At 42.8% G+C, this 18,234-nt stretch overlaps 1 long non-coding RNA gene across 1 annotated transcript; it reads right to left on the reverse strand.

Annotated features, from left to right (window-relative positions):
• Positions 1-3,743: 3,743 nt before the first annotated feature.
• On the reverse strand, positions 3,744-17,656 carry LOC138641460 (uncharacterized). Its single transcript, XR_011313854.1, has 3 exons — positions 17,620-17,656; positions 5,900-5,963; positions 3,744-3,890 (listed from the first exon to the last, which is right to left on the reverse strand). It is a non-coding gene; the product is annotated as an uncharacterized lncRNA (long non-coding RNA).
• Positions 17,657-18,234: the final 578 nt, after the last annotated feature.

Below are 18,234 nucleotides of genomic sequence, written 5' to 3' on the forward strand. Positions count from 1 at the left end.
CACTGAAATAAATTAATTAGTTGCATATTCTATATTCTATAAGTGATATATTTTAAGCAGAGAAATGTGAAATTAAAGCCCAATTTAAATATTCTTTAACTTCAGGCTATGTGCATACTTGCATTTATCGGGGCAATTTAAAAGAATTAAAAGTAGTAAAAGTAGCTTTGGTTTGCTGTTAAAAATGCTTGTTCCAAAGGCATATATTAGTGTCCATTATTTTTTTGTAGAGAAGAAAATGTTCAGTCTTTTTTCTTTTTAGTTTTCTGTAAATGTACATTTTCTATCTCCTTGCTTTTATAGTGCGCCGTAGCTGCATCTACCTCATCCCTGTAGAATAGTAACTTATTGTGCTGCTTGAGAAGGCTGCGGAAAAGAAAATATGCCATCTCTCCTCAACAGAATATATTACAAAGCTTACGATGTTTTCCTGTATTATGTAAATGTATGCCAAAAAAGTTATTCTGATAGGTACCCTTATTGAAAAAAAATACTCAAGCAAAGATTAAGGGCTTGTTCACACATTGTGCTTTTTTTTCCATGTTTTGTCTGGGTGTTTTTCAAGTATAAAAAAAAACTGCACTTTACAGTACTAGTAAAGTGAGTGATATTTCTGAAATTTCATGGCCATGCTGCTTATTTTTTTCTTGCAAACTTGAACCATAAGGCCACGAACACGTGGTGAGTATTTGGTGACTTTTTTTTTATTGTAAGCCAAAACCAGGAGTGGGTGATAAATACAGACTTGGTGACGTGTTTCTATTATACTTTTCCTCTGACTGTTCCGCTCCTGGCTTTGGCTTACAAATACTGAGGTGAAAAACTCACCAAATACTGAACGTGTGAATGTGTCTCTATCAAAGTGCTTTTTTCATACCTGCGCTATGTCAGTTCTTTCAGTATTTTAGTAATATTTTTAATCCATTCAAGGCTACATTCCCTGGTGAGCTTTTGGTGAGTTTTTGATGCTGCTGAATTTCTGCACTTTATATATAAATTAGGTTACTTGCAGTTTTTCATTGCGGTTTTTGAATGCATTTTTTTAACACGTGTTTTTATTGGTCTTTTGAGTGTGCGTTTTTTGTCTCTTGTTTGTGTGTCATGCGTTAAATAAAGCTGCTCTGTTTTTCATGCTTCTTGGTACTTGGCTCTGGCAAAACTTTATTGACATTCTTATGTGCTGATTACATGCGTTTTTGATACGTTTTTGCCCGTTTTGAGTGTGTTTTTTGTCTCTTGTTGGTGTGCCATGTTTTAAACAAAGCTGCGTTGTTTTTGATACTTCCTGGTATTTGGCTCTGAAAAAACTTTATTGATACAGTCGTGCATGTAATACTTGCACTTTGATGCGTTTCTCCCATGGAAACAAACTAAAAATGCAATTGCGTTTTTTATCTGTAGATTTTCGGCATCTAAGGGTATATGCACACGTATTTTTGAGGGCTGCAGATTTTTCCGCAGCGGATTTCATAAATCTGCAGGTAAAAGGCACTGCAATTTACCTGCGGATTTACCGTGGTTTTTATGTGAAATTTGTGCGGATTCCACCTGCGGTTTTACACCTGCGGATTCCTATTGAGGAGCAGGTGTAAACCGCTGCGGAATCCGCACAAAGAATTGACATGCTGCGGAATGTAAACCGCAGCGTTTCCGCACGTTTTTTTTCCGCAGCATGGGCACTGCGGATTGCGTTTTCCATAGGTTTACATTGTACTGTAAACTCATGGGAAACTGCTGCAGATCCGCAGCAAAATCCGCAACGTGTGCACATAGCCTAAGGCAAATTTATGGAGAACATCTGCACAGAAAACTCCGCAAGAGGTATTGACATGTTGTGGATTTGAAGTACGCACTGCGTGTCAGCTTATGCTGAGCAAAAAAACAAAAACAAAATGGTTGTGAAATTTTTATAAATCGCATCCACTTTGCTGGAACTGTAAGACACTGTATTTTTGAAGCAGCAATAATACGCAGTGTCAAAAATTCACCAAAGGTCATCGTGGGAACATAGCCTAAATGAATTGGAGAAAAACGCACATAAAAAGGCATAACAAATGCTCATAAAACATGTAAAAAAATGTAATATTTTCTTGACAATGCTTTGCTTCTTGATGCAGAAAAATCTACTGCAAATACTCAACATGGGCACATACCCTTAATCTGTTTTGATTCGGCATGTCATTCTTTATTTTTTAATTGACCGGAAAGCATAGACGCATTGTATGCTTCTTCATGGAAAACACAGAGGATCCTATTTATCAAAGCTGCCAAGGAAAAAAATAGCCATGTGGTCTATAGCAGACAGCTTTTATTTTCCAGAGAGGTTTAGGAAATAAAAGCTGAGTGCTGATTGGGTGATATGGGCAACATGGGTAGTTTCTTATTTTGCCAATTTTGATAAATGAAAAGAAACAAAGAAGACATATTTTACAGTACTGATCCACCACTGAATTAATTTACGTTGCCTTTTTACTTTATTAAAATACAGACCTAAAGAGCAACACTGTTTCTATTGTGAATTAGCTCATACCATATACTGTATATTTGAGATTATTAAGTGCAACTTAAGAGGTGTTTACATTATATACAAAGCATATAACGTGGCATTTTAGTCAGTGTATTGGAGCTGATTTGCTAAAACTTACACCAAGCAGTCTGAATATGTATTTATCACTATAGTTCACAATGGATAATAAATTACTGGCATCTTCCTAGGTATGTTAGGCCCTTTTGTCTAACATTACACTATCTCTTGTTTCGGTTACTTTAGTCCAAGTTTTTTTCATGAAAATGTTGTCACAATTTGTAGCATTTTAAGCCCCGCCTTTTTCTCTTCTAAACCACGCCCATTTGTCTAGTGAACTACTAAAGGGGTCTAAAATACATATTAAATGTTACATAGGGCATGGATGCCAGTTTTCTAGCACAAATTGAGCTAGAATTTTGACATTTCTATCTTAGTAAATATCCTCAATTTTCTTAACAAAAAAAGCTAAGTGTATTTTAGACTAATTCCTTGCTTATATTATGTGTATTGCTATATTTTTTTTTCATTTGGTAACTCAAATAATGCAAATCATATCGGAAATGTTCTTAGTTTTTCATGCCATTTTTTGAATCTGGATCCAAAAGATATGGCATACAACAAATCCTCTCTAAACCTATACATTTTAACATTTTTCCTGCAGCTTGTATCTCCTAAAAATACATGCGTTTTGGTGACATTTTCTAATATTTTTCTTCTCTATTTTTTGACAAGAACAATACCTCCATATTTTCAGAATTTTATCTACGCTCATAACCTCTCTAATATATTCTAAAGCATAGCAAAGATCTTGCATGTTAATTTTATTAGTATATATTCAGCAATAAAAATAAATGCTTATTTAATATCTATTTTTAAGCTTGCACATTAAAATCATTTTACGTCATTCAATATTCCAAAAATATTAATATTAATCGAAAACTGGTTTGTAGCGAAATAAATTCCCCCATACAATCCATTAGTTTTTTTCGCTACTCTTTCAATTACAATTTATATATTGTCTCATAGCAAATTAATCTAATCTTCAGCAAAGTTCTTGTTCAATTTTACAACTAATATTACAATTTTTTTTACACTTTTGTTTTCATATTTATGTTATGCTGGTCCTTGATTTTAACCACGTCTAAGTCATTGGTTTTATTCTAAAATTATAGAAATAAATTTTACATTACGTCACCAAAAATCCTCTTGCTAATCTCCTAATCGAACACTAGACACTCCATCAGAAAATGCTGTGTGTATTGCAGCTCGCTGCAGGTCGGTTTCATCCCCGTGGCTTTGTCACTATAAATCCCAGCGTTCACCAGCTCCTTGTCTGCAAGTGATTTCCAGCTCTATGATAAAACTAAAACAGACAGACTTAATTTAAGTTCCAGACTTGAGGAAACTCATCTTAAATATTAGCATAATTTTACAGAAGACAGAGGAAATTGCTAAAATATGTGATTTAAAGTGTGTCTGTGTCCCAGTTGTGCATAAGCGGCTCTTGTCTGCCACCCAGTGATTGATTCAGCATTAAATCTGAGCCAAGGAAATGGGTTTTTTTTCAAATAATAAATCATAAAATACTATGACATTAAATGGAATTCTACGGTACCTTTAGACATTAATAATATATGCATTAGTACTAACGACAGTCAATGCTCAAAGAAAATTATAAAGCTCCAGACGATAAAACAGTAAAAAGAATAAAATACACAAACTGGAGAAAAGTAAAATAAAAATATAAAAGCATACCTAGTGATAAGGTTAAATGAACATGATTTAGGGTTTATTTTCAGAAGAAATATGTAAAACAGTCTTACTGAATGTAATTTCACATGTATTCCTCAATAACATAAAAGTACATCACCATACGCGTCAAGACATTTTTCACAGTTTGGCCGGTGTCACACATGCGAGTGTGATGCGAGAATTTCGCGCGAGTCTCTTACATCAATACCCGGCACTACCACTGGCACTCGGGACCGGAGTGTGCAGCTGCATAGAAATACATAGATCCGCACGCTCCGGTCCCGAATGTCGGCGGCAGTTCTGGGTATTGATTCGAGAGATTCACGCGAGTTTTTCGCATCACACTCGCAATTGTGACCCCGGTCTTTACTTGAATGTACCAGCAGTGCTGCACAGCCATAGTGTGAATTCAGACAACATTGACAATTTGTAGACTCAGCAAGAGAGATACACATGTTGCTGATTTAAAAAATTACACCTCAGTTTACGCAGCATAAAAAAAGTACAGTGGGCATGAGATTTCTATAAATATCATCCACTTTGCTGGAACTATTAGACGTTACATTTTTACATAGCAAAGATAAGGAACATCAAAAACTCATACTGAGAACCCAAACCTAAAACTTATGGAACCTTTATGGATATTGGCCCCTTCCAGAAATAATAACATTAGCCCCCAGCTAGTTTATAAAAATAAGGGGGATCCCACGCCATTGTTTATTTATTTAATCATGAAATAAATACAAGTACAGAAAAGTACACACACAAAGCACTGATTATATATCTCAGTGATATATTTCTATCTAGCTATATTTCTATCATTTTTATCTATCTTTGCACATCTAACACCTAAACATCTATCATTTGAATTCTTCATTAAATCCCAGTACTTGTCACACTAATGGTGCACATGGATGGTACACAGAAGGCACAGGGGCGGAAAACAGGTGATATACACTTATACGCGCCCACGGACACCCAGATATACGTATGTCACATGGATGGTGTTACACTGTCACATGGAACGTGGACCATGGACTGTTTTTTCCAGTACCGGAAATATCAGGACATATGAAAGGGGCATTACATGTTACGCAAAGTTGATGGGATTTATAGAAATCTCATGCCCACTGAGCCTTATTTTCATTCAGTGTACAGTGACCTGAGATGCATGTTTCAAACCTGCAGCATGTCAATTTCTCATGCGGGTACGCAGAGTTTTATGAGCCAAATTTCCACATATATTTGAAGTTAAAAAGCACACGTGTTTTTAGTACATTTCCACAGCCGAAATGCATCAAAAACACATGTAATCCACATATGACTATATCAATAAAGTTTTGTCAATGCCAAATACCAGGAAGTATCAAAAACAAAGCAGCTTTATTTAAAGTGTGACACACCAACAAGAGACGAAAACCGCAGCGTCAAAAAATGCAATGAAAAAACCCAAGTAACCTAATTTAAATAAAAAGTGCAGAAATGGTGAAAAAATTATGCAGCATTGAAAACATACCAAAAGCTCATGGTGAGAATGTAACCCAATACATTGCTTTTTGTTTGCAGAACAGAAATACACAAAATCAAAAACTCATTGAAAACTCATAGTGGAAACTTTACCTAAAACTCACTGAAGAGAAGGACTAATAATTTCTGTCCAAAACTGTGGAATGTGCGGAAATTCCTTGCAGGGAGAAATAGATTCATGATTAGACTGCAACACATTTAACATATATTGCTTCTATAAAACATGAAAATGTTAATATCGGAATTGTTATATATATGATTTTGTTAAACAAAAAACTTACACTTTTAAAATTGACCATTTATTTTTTTTACTTTATTTACTTATATTTGTTGGAAACTGGAGATTTTGTTATGAGAGTCTTCATTTGGTAAAGCATTGAGCTGATATTTGTAGAAGTGATAAAAAATATTCTAAGCATAATAAAGTCTGGGCTATAAATCTAGTTTTGCATGGTTGTAAAGGTATCCGGAATATGGACGGAATAGTACGTCCAGCACGATCAGCCCCGCTCATTGGGGGAGCGCCGTCGATCGCGGCCGGATGTCAGCTGACTATCGCAGCTGACATCCGGCACTATGTGCCAGGACCTGTCACAGTCCACTCCTGGCAAATTAACCCAGAAACGCTGCGATCAATGATGATCACAGCGTTCCGGCGGCATAGCGAAGCATCGCGCAGGGAGGGGGCTCCCTGCGTGCTTCCCTGAGACCCTCAGAGCAACGCGATGTGATCGCTTTGCTCTGAGGGTCTCCTACCTCCTTCTTCCTGCAGGCCCTGGATCCAAAATGGCCGTGGTGCTGCAGGGAGGTGGCTTACAAGCCCGGAGCACTGCCTGTCAGATCGCTGATCTGACACAGTGCTATGCAGTGTCAAATCAGCGATCTGACACTATAGTGTGATGTCCCCCCCTGTGGCAATGTAAAAAAGTTAAAAAAAACCAAACATTTACATGTGTAAAAAAAAAATTAAAAAAATTCCTAAATAAAGAAGAAAAAAAATGTTCCAATAAATGCATTTCTTTACCTAAATAAAAAAACAATAAAAGTACACATATTTGGTATCACCGCGTCCGTAACGACCTGACCTATACAACTGTCCCAATAGTTAACCCCTTCAGTGAACACCGTCACAAAAAACAGAGGCAAAAAACAACGCTTTATTATCATACCGCCGAACAAAAAGTGGAATAACACACGATCAAAAAAAAACGGATATAAATATCCATGGCACTGCTCAAAACATCATCTTCTCCCGCAAAAATTGAGCTGCCATACAGCATCATCAGCGAAAAAACAAAAAAGTTATAGTCCTCAGAATAAAGCGATGCAAAAATAATTATTTTTTATATAAAATAGTTTTTATCGTATAACAGCGCCAAAACATAAAAAATGAGGTATCGCTTTAATTGTACTGACCCGAAGAATAAAACTGCTGTATCAATTTTACCAAACGCGGAACGATATAATCGCCTCCCCCCCCAAAAGAAATTCATGAAAAGTTGGTTTTTGGTCATTTTGCCTCACAAAAATCGGAATAAAAAGCGGAAAAAAAAGTCACATGCCCAAACATGGTTCCAATAAAAATGTCAACTCGTCCCGCAAAAAACAAGACCTCACATGACTCTGTGGACCAAAATATGGAAAAATTATACCTCTCAAAATGAGGAGACACAAAAACTATTTTTTGCAATAAAAAGCATCTTTTAGTTTGTGACAGCTGCCAATAATAAAATCCGCTAAAAAACCCGCTATAAAAGTAAATCAAACCCCCCTTTATCACTTAGTTGGGGAAAAATAATAAAATTTAAAAAATGTATTTATTTCCATTTTCCCATTAGGGTTAGGGTTAGGGTTGGGGCTAGGGTTAGGGCTTGGGTTAGGGCTACAGTTAGGGTTGGGGCTAAAGTTAAGGTTAGTGTTGGTGCTAAAGTTAGGGTTAGGGTTGGGGCTGAAGTTAGGGTTTGGATTACATTTACGGTTGGGATTAGGGCTAGGGGTGTGTCAGGGTTAGGGGTGTGGTTAGGGTTACCGTTGGGATTAGGGTTAGGGGTGTGTTTGGATTAGGGTTTCAGTTAGAATTGGGGAGTTTCCACTGTTTAGGCACATCAGGGGCTCTCCAAATGCGACATGTCGTCCGATCTCAATTCCTGCCAATTCTGCATTGAAAAAGTAAAACAGTGCTCCTTCCCTTCCGAGCTCTCCCATACGCCCAATCAGGGGTTTACCCCAACATATGGGGTATCGTCGTACTCAGAATACATTGGACAACAACTTTTGGGGTCCAATTTCTCCTGTTACCCTTGGGAAAATACAAAACTAGGGACTAAAATATAATTTTTGTGGAATAAAAAGATTTTTTATTTTCACTGCTCTGCGTTATAACCTATAGTGAAACACTTGGGGGTTCAAAGTTCTCACAATATATCTAGATAAGTTCCTTGGGGGGTCTAGTTTCCAATATGGGGTCATTTATAGGGGGGTTTCTACTGTTTAGGTACATCAGGGGCTCTGCAAATGCAATATGACGCCTGCAGACCAATCCATCTAAGTCTGCATTCAAAACGGCACTCCTTCCCTTCCAAGCTCTGCCATGTGCCCAAACGGTGGACCCCCCCCCCTCACATATGGGGTATCAGCGTACTCAGGACAAATTGAACAACAAACTTTGGGGTCCAATTTCTCCTGTTACCCTTGGGAAAATACAAAACTGGGGGCTAAAATACAATTTTGTGGAAAAAAAAGATTTTTTATTTTCATGGCTCGGCGTTATTAACATTAGTGAAACACTTTGGGGTTCAAAGTTCTCACAACACATCTAGGTACGTTCCTTGGGGGGGTCTAGTTTCCAATATGAGGTCACTTGTGGGGGTTTCTACAGTTTAGGTACATCAGGGGCTCTGCAAATGCAACGTGATGCCTGCAGACCAATCCATCTAAGTCTGCATTCCAAACGGTGCTCCTTCCCTTCCGAGCTCTGCCATGCGCCCAAACGGTGGTTCCTCCCCACATATTGGGTATCAGCATACTCAGGATAAATTGGACAACAACATTTGGGGTCCAAATTCTCCTGTTAACCTTGGGAAAATACAAAACTTGAGGCTAAAAAATAATTTTTGTGGAAAAAAAATAATTTTTATTTTCACGGCTCTGCGTTATAAACTTCTGTGAAGCACTTGTGTAGTGAGCTGGCCGGCTGTGACTGTTCTATTATCATTGACATAGAATCTGTGACAGACACTGCCCCGTGTGGCCAGAAGTTATACCTATGCCGAATGTGATTACAGAGAAACAAACTGTATTGGCAGAACTTCCCCCTGTGATGTCATGTGAACAGAAAGGGGAGGGAAAAAGAGAGCCCGGGAAACTGGTGTGTGCAGAGAAAGGTCGGTGTGTGCTGGCGTCCTCCTGTAGAGGCGATATAGAAGATTGCCTGGATGACCGCTATCTCTTGGAAGCTGACATCCAGATTGTTCCCAGCTCCCACACTGCGGAGCACCCAACGGTGACATCTTCATAGACCCTGGAGCCCATGAACTGTAAGCGGGTCCTCTGTTGAGAGGCCGAACATTCCACCCTTACCTGTTGAACCCCAAGGACTACAGTCTGGACCTGAGGGACAGAGTTTTGTTTAATCCCTGTTGTTTTTCTCTTCGGCTGCAGCGTCCCCCTGCAGTGACAGACAGGCCTGCGACGTGGGAAGACAACCTCTTGGAACCAAGGAACTGGTAACGTGTGGACAGGGAAAGTGAGGGACAGTTTGTTATTACACGTTATCTCTGTGAATAGGCATATTTTGTACTGTCTATTATTGTGTTCCGCTGTGTTAAGGAAAATGTATAACAGTAAAGATACGGTTGTTAAAATAGAATCTGAGTGTGGAAGTTTTGCTGGGCCAGATCATGGATATACATGGGCGACCTTGCCCTCGGTCACTTCATCTGGCGTAGTCGGCAGGATCTGTGCCCAGCAAGATTCCCACCCAGTGTACAGTCAGAAACCGCCGCCGGTGTCCATTGTAAACCAGGTCAGGAAGTTTGGCGGGCGAAACTACCCCGTACCAGAATGGGCGGGACAAGTGCGGATACTGGGAGAAATGTATAATATTGACCCTAAGACCTTGGCAGAAATGGCGGTACTGACGCTAGAGGGGGAGGCATGGACGACAGTCAGACTGGAGACGGTCAGGGGGCAGCGTACGTTGGAGGATTTGGTGCGGGTGCTGGAAAAGACCTATGGACCTACTACATACCAGGGAACACTGCGATACCTGTTCTTTAGACGGACGCAGCTTGAATGGGAAGACATCCCCCAATATGCAAATGCCCTTCAGGTACTCCTTGAACAAGTCTGTGCAAAAGGGGAACAACTGGCTACTATAGCTCCTTGTGACCTGGTACTGAGAGACCAATTCGTTATAGGGCTGAGAGACCAGTATCTTAACCGTACGCTACAGGACTTGATTCGGATGACGCCGTCTCTCACCTTCGCTGAAGTCAAGCAGGAAGCCATAAAACGTTCTAGGGGACCCGTCATGGATGTGGGGACTCAAAGCGCTGCGTGCAGATCCATATTAGACATTAAACAGCCCAACAGTGACACTGAGGAGCTGAAACAGATGGTAGCAGACTTACAGCAACAGGTGTCACAGTTAACACTAGAACGACAGAGAGACCAGCAGATGCAACCTCGCCGTCCCGCAGGACCGTGTTGGTCATGTGGTGATCCTCGTCATAGGGTGAACCGTTGTCAACGAACAAACCATCAGTTACCACGACGAACGGAATATCAGCTACATCCACGAGCAGAGCCGCCACGCAAGGTCTCACCACAATGGCCGCCGTTAAACTAGACACCCCTGCAGCTGAGGTTCGAGCAGCAGGGGGGGATAGAGAATGGGGTGTAGAAAAACAGAGCCAGCAACGGAGTACTCTTGCCTCGAGTAGTCCTACACTTGAAGTTATTCTGGAGGGAGTTGCAGTACAAGGATTGATGGACACTGGGTCGCAAGTGACCACGATCTCTGAACAGTTTTATGAAGAGTAGCTCAAACCAAGAACTGCTTGTGATCCAGATACCACCATTAAGATAATTGCGGCTAATAACCTACCCATCCCAGTAACTGGAGTCGCCTGGATGGATACGAAGGCCTGCGGACAAGACCTAGGGAAACGAGGAATCGTCATTATCAAGGAAGGCTTCGGCTCCGAGACCCCAGTAATAATCGGAATGAATATCTTGAAAGACCTGGATCTTATGCTGTTGACAAGAAAAGGGCCCAAGTACTGGCAGAAGGTTACGAAACATAAACCGACTCGTCTGGCGTTCCAGCGCGTAATCCGGACCGTTGGACTTCAACAGATGGCAAAGGAACAACTACCCCTAGCAGCCATTAAGGTGCCCCGCTGTACCCGGATTACTTTGCCCGCTGAAAAAGAGACAGTCATTTCCCTGCCTCTTAACACCAACCGACAGCTTGAAGGAGTTGAAATGTTAATCGAGCCGAGGGCTCCAAGTGGGGGTAAGCTAAACCCACTAGTCGCCCGCACCCTAGCCATCGTGAGGAACGGAAGAGTCCCTGTCCGGCTGAACAACACCGCAGACGTAGGTGTAGCCCTTGAAGCTGGCACGCAACTTGCCAGAGTATATGCTCTACCCACAGAAGTGAACCCAATGGGGCCCTTACAATTCACCTCGTCTACAGAAGATGGCTGGACGGTAACTGTCTCAGCCATAAATGCTCAAGCAGATGATGAAGACATTGGGCGAAAATTACTGGAAAAAGTGCAACTGGACCCGTCCCAGTACACCAAACAGGAAGTGTCTCAAGTGGAGAGACTACTGTGAGAACACCAAGACTCCTTTGCAAAGCATGACACCGACTTCGGGTACACCACCAGTATCCAACACGAGATTCCCACGGGCGATACTGCCCCTATTCACGAGAGGTACCGACAAATACCACCTCAACAATACCAGGAGGTGAAAAGCCTCTTAGAATCTATGCTACACGCTGGAGTGGTGCGGGAGAGCCAGAGCCCATGGGCTGCACCCGTGGTGATAGTCAAAAAGAAAGATGGATCCCTGAGATTTTGCGTAGACTACCGTCGGCTGAACGCTTGCACGATCCGGGACTCCTATCCACTCCCCCGGATCGAAGAGTCACTGACCGCCCTGAAGAAGGCCAAATATTTTTCTTCTCTAGACTTGGCCAGTGGATATTGGCAGGTCCCCATGAGTGAGAAGGACAGAGAAAAGACTGCCTTCATCCTTCCCATGGGCCTGTACGAGTTTGACCGGATGCCATTCGGCTTGAGTAATGCACCAGGGACCTGTCAGAGACTGATGGAACGCTGTCTGGGAGATTTCAACTTCAAATTCACGCTGATATACCTTGATGACATCGTGGTATACTCCGCCACCTTTGAGGATCATCTTCACAAGCTTGGCAAAGTGCTCCAGCGCTTGAAGAGGCACGGCTTGAAGTTCAAGCCCAGCAAGTGCCGTCTATTCCAGCAGGAGATCGATTACCTGGGACACCGGATCTCAGCCGAAGGTGTCCAACCCTCCCCAGAGAAGATAGCAGCTGTCCGAGAGTGGCCACAACCAACTACCATCAAAGAAGTCCAGGCTTTCCTGGGGCTAGCGGGCTATTACCGCCGATTTGTCAAGGACTTTGCCCGGCTTCCGGAACCACTGCATGAGACTCTCCGAGGGACCGCAGACAGTCCCAGAGGACGACGCATCAGCTGGGGTCCCGACCAAGAAAAATCCTTCCGGGTGCTTCAAGCTGCTTTGACATCGCCCCCTATTCTGACATTTGCAGATTACACCCTGCCGTTCCAGTTATACACCGACGCCAGCCTTCAAGGTCTCGGGGCGGTCCTCTCCCAAGTCCAAGATAACAAGGAACGCGTAATAGCCTATGCCAGTAGATCCCTCCGTGACACCGAAAAGAACCCCGTCAACTACAGCTCTTTCCGCCTGGAACTCCTGGCCCTGACCTGGGCTATGACAGAGAAATTTGCTGGCTACCTGACAGGGGCGGAGGTGCTGGTCGTGACAGACAACAATCCTCTTGCCCACCTAGAAAATGCCAAACTAGGGGCAATGGAACAGCGCTGGATGGCAAGGCTCTCTAGATTCCAATACAAAATTAAATACAGAGCGGGGATGGAGAATCAGATTGCTGACAGCCTTTCCAGAGTGACATCATCCCCGCCAGTGGAGGAAGATGAACTGCCCGACTTTGCCCGGCTAGCTAAACAAATAGAAGATAGCCGCCAGTATGCTGTAGGCGGGATCGAAGCCGTAGTGGGGTCCCCCCTGTCCCAACAAGAATGGGCCAAGCTTCAAGACCGAGACCCTGAACACGTCTTACTGAAACAGTACGTGAAGACACAAGAGAAACCACCCTCCGAAGTAAGAGCCCGACTATCAACCAGGACCTCTGCCCTACTTGCCGAATGGGATCGGCTGATCGTGAAGGATGGAGTCTTGTATCGCAGGGCCCTTTTATCCCATATGCTGGAAGAATGTTTGCAGATTGTCGTCCCGGTGCAGCTGGCCCATGAGATGGTGGCTGAAGCCCACAGAAGGAACGGCCACTTCGGCATAGACAAGACCCTCCGGTGGACCCAACAATTCATTTTTTGCCCAGGACTCCGTAAGCTGGTTGAAAACGTCTGCCTAGGATGTCGTACATGTGAACTCCACAAGTCTACTGAGCAGCGTGCACCCGTCCAGACTATTAGCACATCCAGGCCCCTCGAATTGTTGATGGTGGACTATCTGTTGATTGGAATGGCAAATAGTGGCTACCAGTACTGTCTGGTGATGGTAGACCACTTCACGAAATTCACCGTCGCTGTTGCTACCAAAGATCAGACTGCCGAATCAGCTGCACAGGCCATCTGTCGACACTTCGTTCGGGTCTACGGGTGTCCGGAGCGGCTGCACTCTGATCAGGGGGCGTGTTTCAAAGGGCGAATCATTGAAGAACTCCAGCAGATGTATGGAATCAAGAAGTCCAGGACCACCCCGTATCATCCACAAGGGAATGGCGCGTGTGAACGTTTCAACCGGACCCTCTTACAACTGATCCGAACCTTAGCAGAAGACAAAAAGCCCGACTGGCCTCGATTCCTCCCAGAAATGCTGTGGGCCTATAACAATCAAGTCCATTCTGTCACCGGATACACGCCTTACACCCTCCTTTTTGGCTGCCCAGGCAAAGGCATCCATGAGCTACACCTGTCTAACTCTGATGAAGACACCTGTGGTACCTATCCTTCCTGGCTACAAGCACACCGTCAAAGGATGGAAACTGTCTACCGGCTGGTGGAACAGCAGATCCAGGATCAGGTCCACGCTGATCCGCTTCCAGTACAAGAAGACCTACTGAGTGTTGGTCAACTGGTCCTAGTTCGTATAAAGAAACCGCAAGGAAAACTCCGGCCCAAGTGGGAGACCGAAGTCTATCGAATAATTCGACACCCGTACCCGGTGGCCCCGTCTACCAAGTACAATGCGAAGACAGCGGCAGCCTCCGCACCCTGCACCGCAACATGTTGCGCCCCTGTCGTTCTCAGCCTGACTCCCCTCCTGTAATACCTGGAGAGATGGATATCACTAATGCTGTGGGAGACACCGATACCGGGGGTGTAGAGGTGGAAGACATCCCTACCCCTGCTCGCCTGACTGACGCGTCTGAACTCCTTACCTCCTCGACTGACTTACCGACTGGGGTGACTGATTGGGGGGAGGGGCTGGCACCCGTTAGGCGGACAACGAGGACTACCGCCAGAGTGCCCCTGGGACAGTCCTACAGAGACCAATATGTGTGGCCTTTTCCGCAGCCGGGTCCTACAATCTCCACAGCCATCGCCGCCCTGGGAACAGTCGTTGACAGGGACTGCCAACCTTTAAGCGGGGGGGCGTGTAGTGAGCTGGCCGGCTGTGACTGTTCTATTATCATTGACATAGAATCTGTGACAGACACTGCCCCCGTGTGGCCAGAAGTTATACCTATGCCGAATGTGATTATAGAGAAACAAACTGTATTGGCAGAACTTCCCCCTGTGATGTCATGTGAACAGAAAGAGGAGGGAAAAAGAGAGCCCGGGAAACTGGTGTGTGCAGAGAAAGGTCGGTGTGTGCTGGCATCCTCCTGTAGAGGCGATATAGAAGATTGCCTGGATGACCGCTATCTCTTGGAAGCTGACATCCAGATTGTTCCCAGCTCCCACACTGCGGAGCACCCAACGGTGACATCTTCATAGACCCTGGAGCCCATGAACTGTAAGCGGGTCCTCTGTTGAGAGGCCGAACATTCCACCCTTACCTGTTGAACCCCAAGGACTACAGTCTGGACCTGAGGGACGGAGTTTTGTTTAATCCCTGTTGTTTTTCTCTTCGGCTGGAGCGTCCCCCTGCAGTGACAGACAGGCCTGCGACGTGGGAAGATAACCTCTTGGAACCAAGGAACTGGTAACGTGTGGATAGGGAAAGTGAGGGACAGTTTGTTATTACACGTTATCTCTGTGAATAGGCATATTTTGTACTGTCTATTATTGTGTTCCGCTGTGTTAAGGAAAATGTATAACAGTAAAGATACGGTTGTTAAAATAGAATCTGAGTGTGGAAGTTTTGCTGGGCCAGATCATGGATATACATGGGCGACCTTGCCCTCGGTCACTTCACTTGGTGGGTCAAAGTGCTCACCACACATCTAGATAAGTTCCTTTGGGGGTCTACTTTCCAAAATGTTGTCACTTTCAATGTTTAGGCACATCAGGGGCTCTCCAAACGCAATATGGCATCCTATTTCAAATCCAGTCAATTTTGCATTGAAAAGTCAAATGGTGCTCCTTCCCTTCCAAGCTCTGCTGTTTGCCCAAACAGTGGTTTACCCCCACATATTTGGTATCAGCGTACTTAGAACAAATTGCACAACAACTTTTGGGGTCCAATTTCTCCTGTTACCTTTGGTAAAATAAAACAAATTGGAGCTGAAATAAATTTTTTGTGACAAAAAATTAAATGTTAATTTTTTTTAAACATTTCAGATTCCTGTGAAACACCTAAAGGGTTAATAGTCTTCTTGAATGTGGTTTTGAGCACCTTGAGGGTGCAGTTTTTAGAATTGTCTCACACTTGGGTATTTTCTATCATATAGACCCCTCAAAGTGACTTCAAATGTGATGTTGTCCCCCAAAAAAATGGTGTTGTAAAAATGAGAAATTGCTTGTCAAATTTTAACCCTTATAACTTCCTAACAAAAAAAATTTTGGTTCCAAAATTGTGCTGATGTAAAGTTGACATGTGGGAAATATTACTTATTAAGTATTTTCTGTGATATACAGGTCCTTCTCAAAAAATTAGCATATAGTGTTAAATTTCATTATTTACCATAATGTAATGATTACAATTAAACTTTCATATATTATAGATTCATTATCCACCAACTGAAATTTGTCAGGTCTTTTATTGTTTAAATACTGATGATTTTGGCATACAACTCCTGATAACCCAAAAAACCTGTCTCAATAAATTAGCATATCAAGAAAAGGTTCTCTAAACGACCTATTACCCTAATCTTCTGAATCAACTAATTAACTCTAAACACATGCAAAAGATACCTGAGGCTTTTATAAACTCCCTGCCTTGTTCATTACTCAAAACCCCCATCATGGGTAAGACTAGCGACCTGACAGATGTCAAGAAGGCCATCATTGACACCCTCAAGCAAGAGGGTAAGACCCAGAAAGAAATTTCTCAACAAATAGGCTGTTCCCAGAGTGCTGTATCAAGGCACCTCAATGGTAAGTCTGTTGGAAGGAAACAATGTGATAACAAAGCAAAATCTGTGTAATAAATACAATAAATAATCCTATAAATAATCCCAATACAGCAAAAAGGACTAATAAAACGTAACTTTTAATACTCAAAAAGTAACCTAAAAAAAAAAAAAAAACACAAATCACCCAAGTGAAAAATAAACCATAACAGGGGCTATGTCTCTACCATATAACGTGATGGTCCATAGAGACTAGTGAGCCCTCTATAGGATAAAACAGAACTCGACTGCAATAACAACAGCCAGAATCCTGATTGCTGAGGCAGTGAATATGACAAAGCTGTGCCACCAATGTTTATATGTGGACACAGCAAATCTACTGCACTCAGTCACATAAGACCAGAAAAAACAGTCCTAGCTTATATTATAAAAAAATACTTGCTGGTGTTTAATAAATGTACATATAAATAAATAAGGAACGGTCTCACCAATTCCAAAGCGAGGGCAACGGAGCACCAGATAATCCCCTGTTAGGTAGACATCCAGGATACGAAGGGATGACAGTCCCTATATCAATCCCTATGGGGCTATAAATAGTCTATCCCCCAAAGCTCCTGCCCTTACAAGGGCAGTCCACAACTACCCCTATACATAAGAAGCCCTGCACTCTCCCTTATAAATTCGTCCCTACGCGTTTCGTCCAAGACAACTCTTCAGGGGACATGCTTGCTTGTAGAGAAGGAGTGCCTAAATATTAAAGTAGAGGGACATAAAGTCCTGCCGCCCTCTATGCTGTCAAGCAGAGAGTGGGGCGAGAGAAGGGCCTTATTAAAGGAGCCAGGATGTGAAAAAAAGCATCTACTGACCTCCCATAGGGCAGACAATTAGTCCACATTAGCATAACAAACTGTTACGGAAGGCAGCGAATACACACTGCAGATACACTCTGTATAATGCATAATGTAAAGGTAGATAATGCCATGTTGGTATAAAAATACAGAGGAGGGGTAACACTTACTCAGACACCAAAGCGTATGCCAGACTCCACGTGGGACGCCTGATTCCAGAAACAATACAAGAGCTTCCTGTCTTGCGCAGTGAAACAGGAGGTTGCCGCTGTCAGGAAACCACAAAGCGAGATGAATGCTCAGCCTTAGATAAACAAAGTCCGGCATACATCACCAGAATGACAGCTGAACAGTGATAAGGGATGACTAAACATATATAATGGCTTAAATAGCACAGCACAATACTGCCCATTAACTTAGTGACCTGACGCTGTACCGGAAATGTCTGTAACCCAGCAACCCTATAATGCCAGGGAGATGCATGAACGGCTGAATGGTTGTGGCTATAAATAAACAGACAGCGGCGCCGGCAAATAGCTGGATTCAATGAGTCAAACCCCACCTATCATAAATAAAGGGAATTATCACCGCACATGTCTAACAGCGTAGATAAACAGGAATGCTGCACCAAAAATGACCATAACTAAGCAGCCCTAACAATGCTTGAATAGCACTAAAGGTGATCTCTGTGGAAGCCTGAGCTATAGATATACGTATGATAGCAAACACAAATTTACCAGGAAGGATCATCCACATTTAGCAGGAAAAACACTCCCGGGAAATAC

This window comes from Ranitomeya imitator, chromosome 6 (assembly GCF_032444005.1).
Source record: "Ranitomeya imitator isolate aRanImi1 chromosome 6, aRanImi1.pri, whole genome shotgun sequence".
Taxonomy (NCBI): domain Eukaryota; kingdom Metazoa; phylum Chordata; class Amphibia; order Anura; family Dendrobatidae; genus Ranitomeya; species Ranitomeya imitator.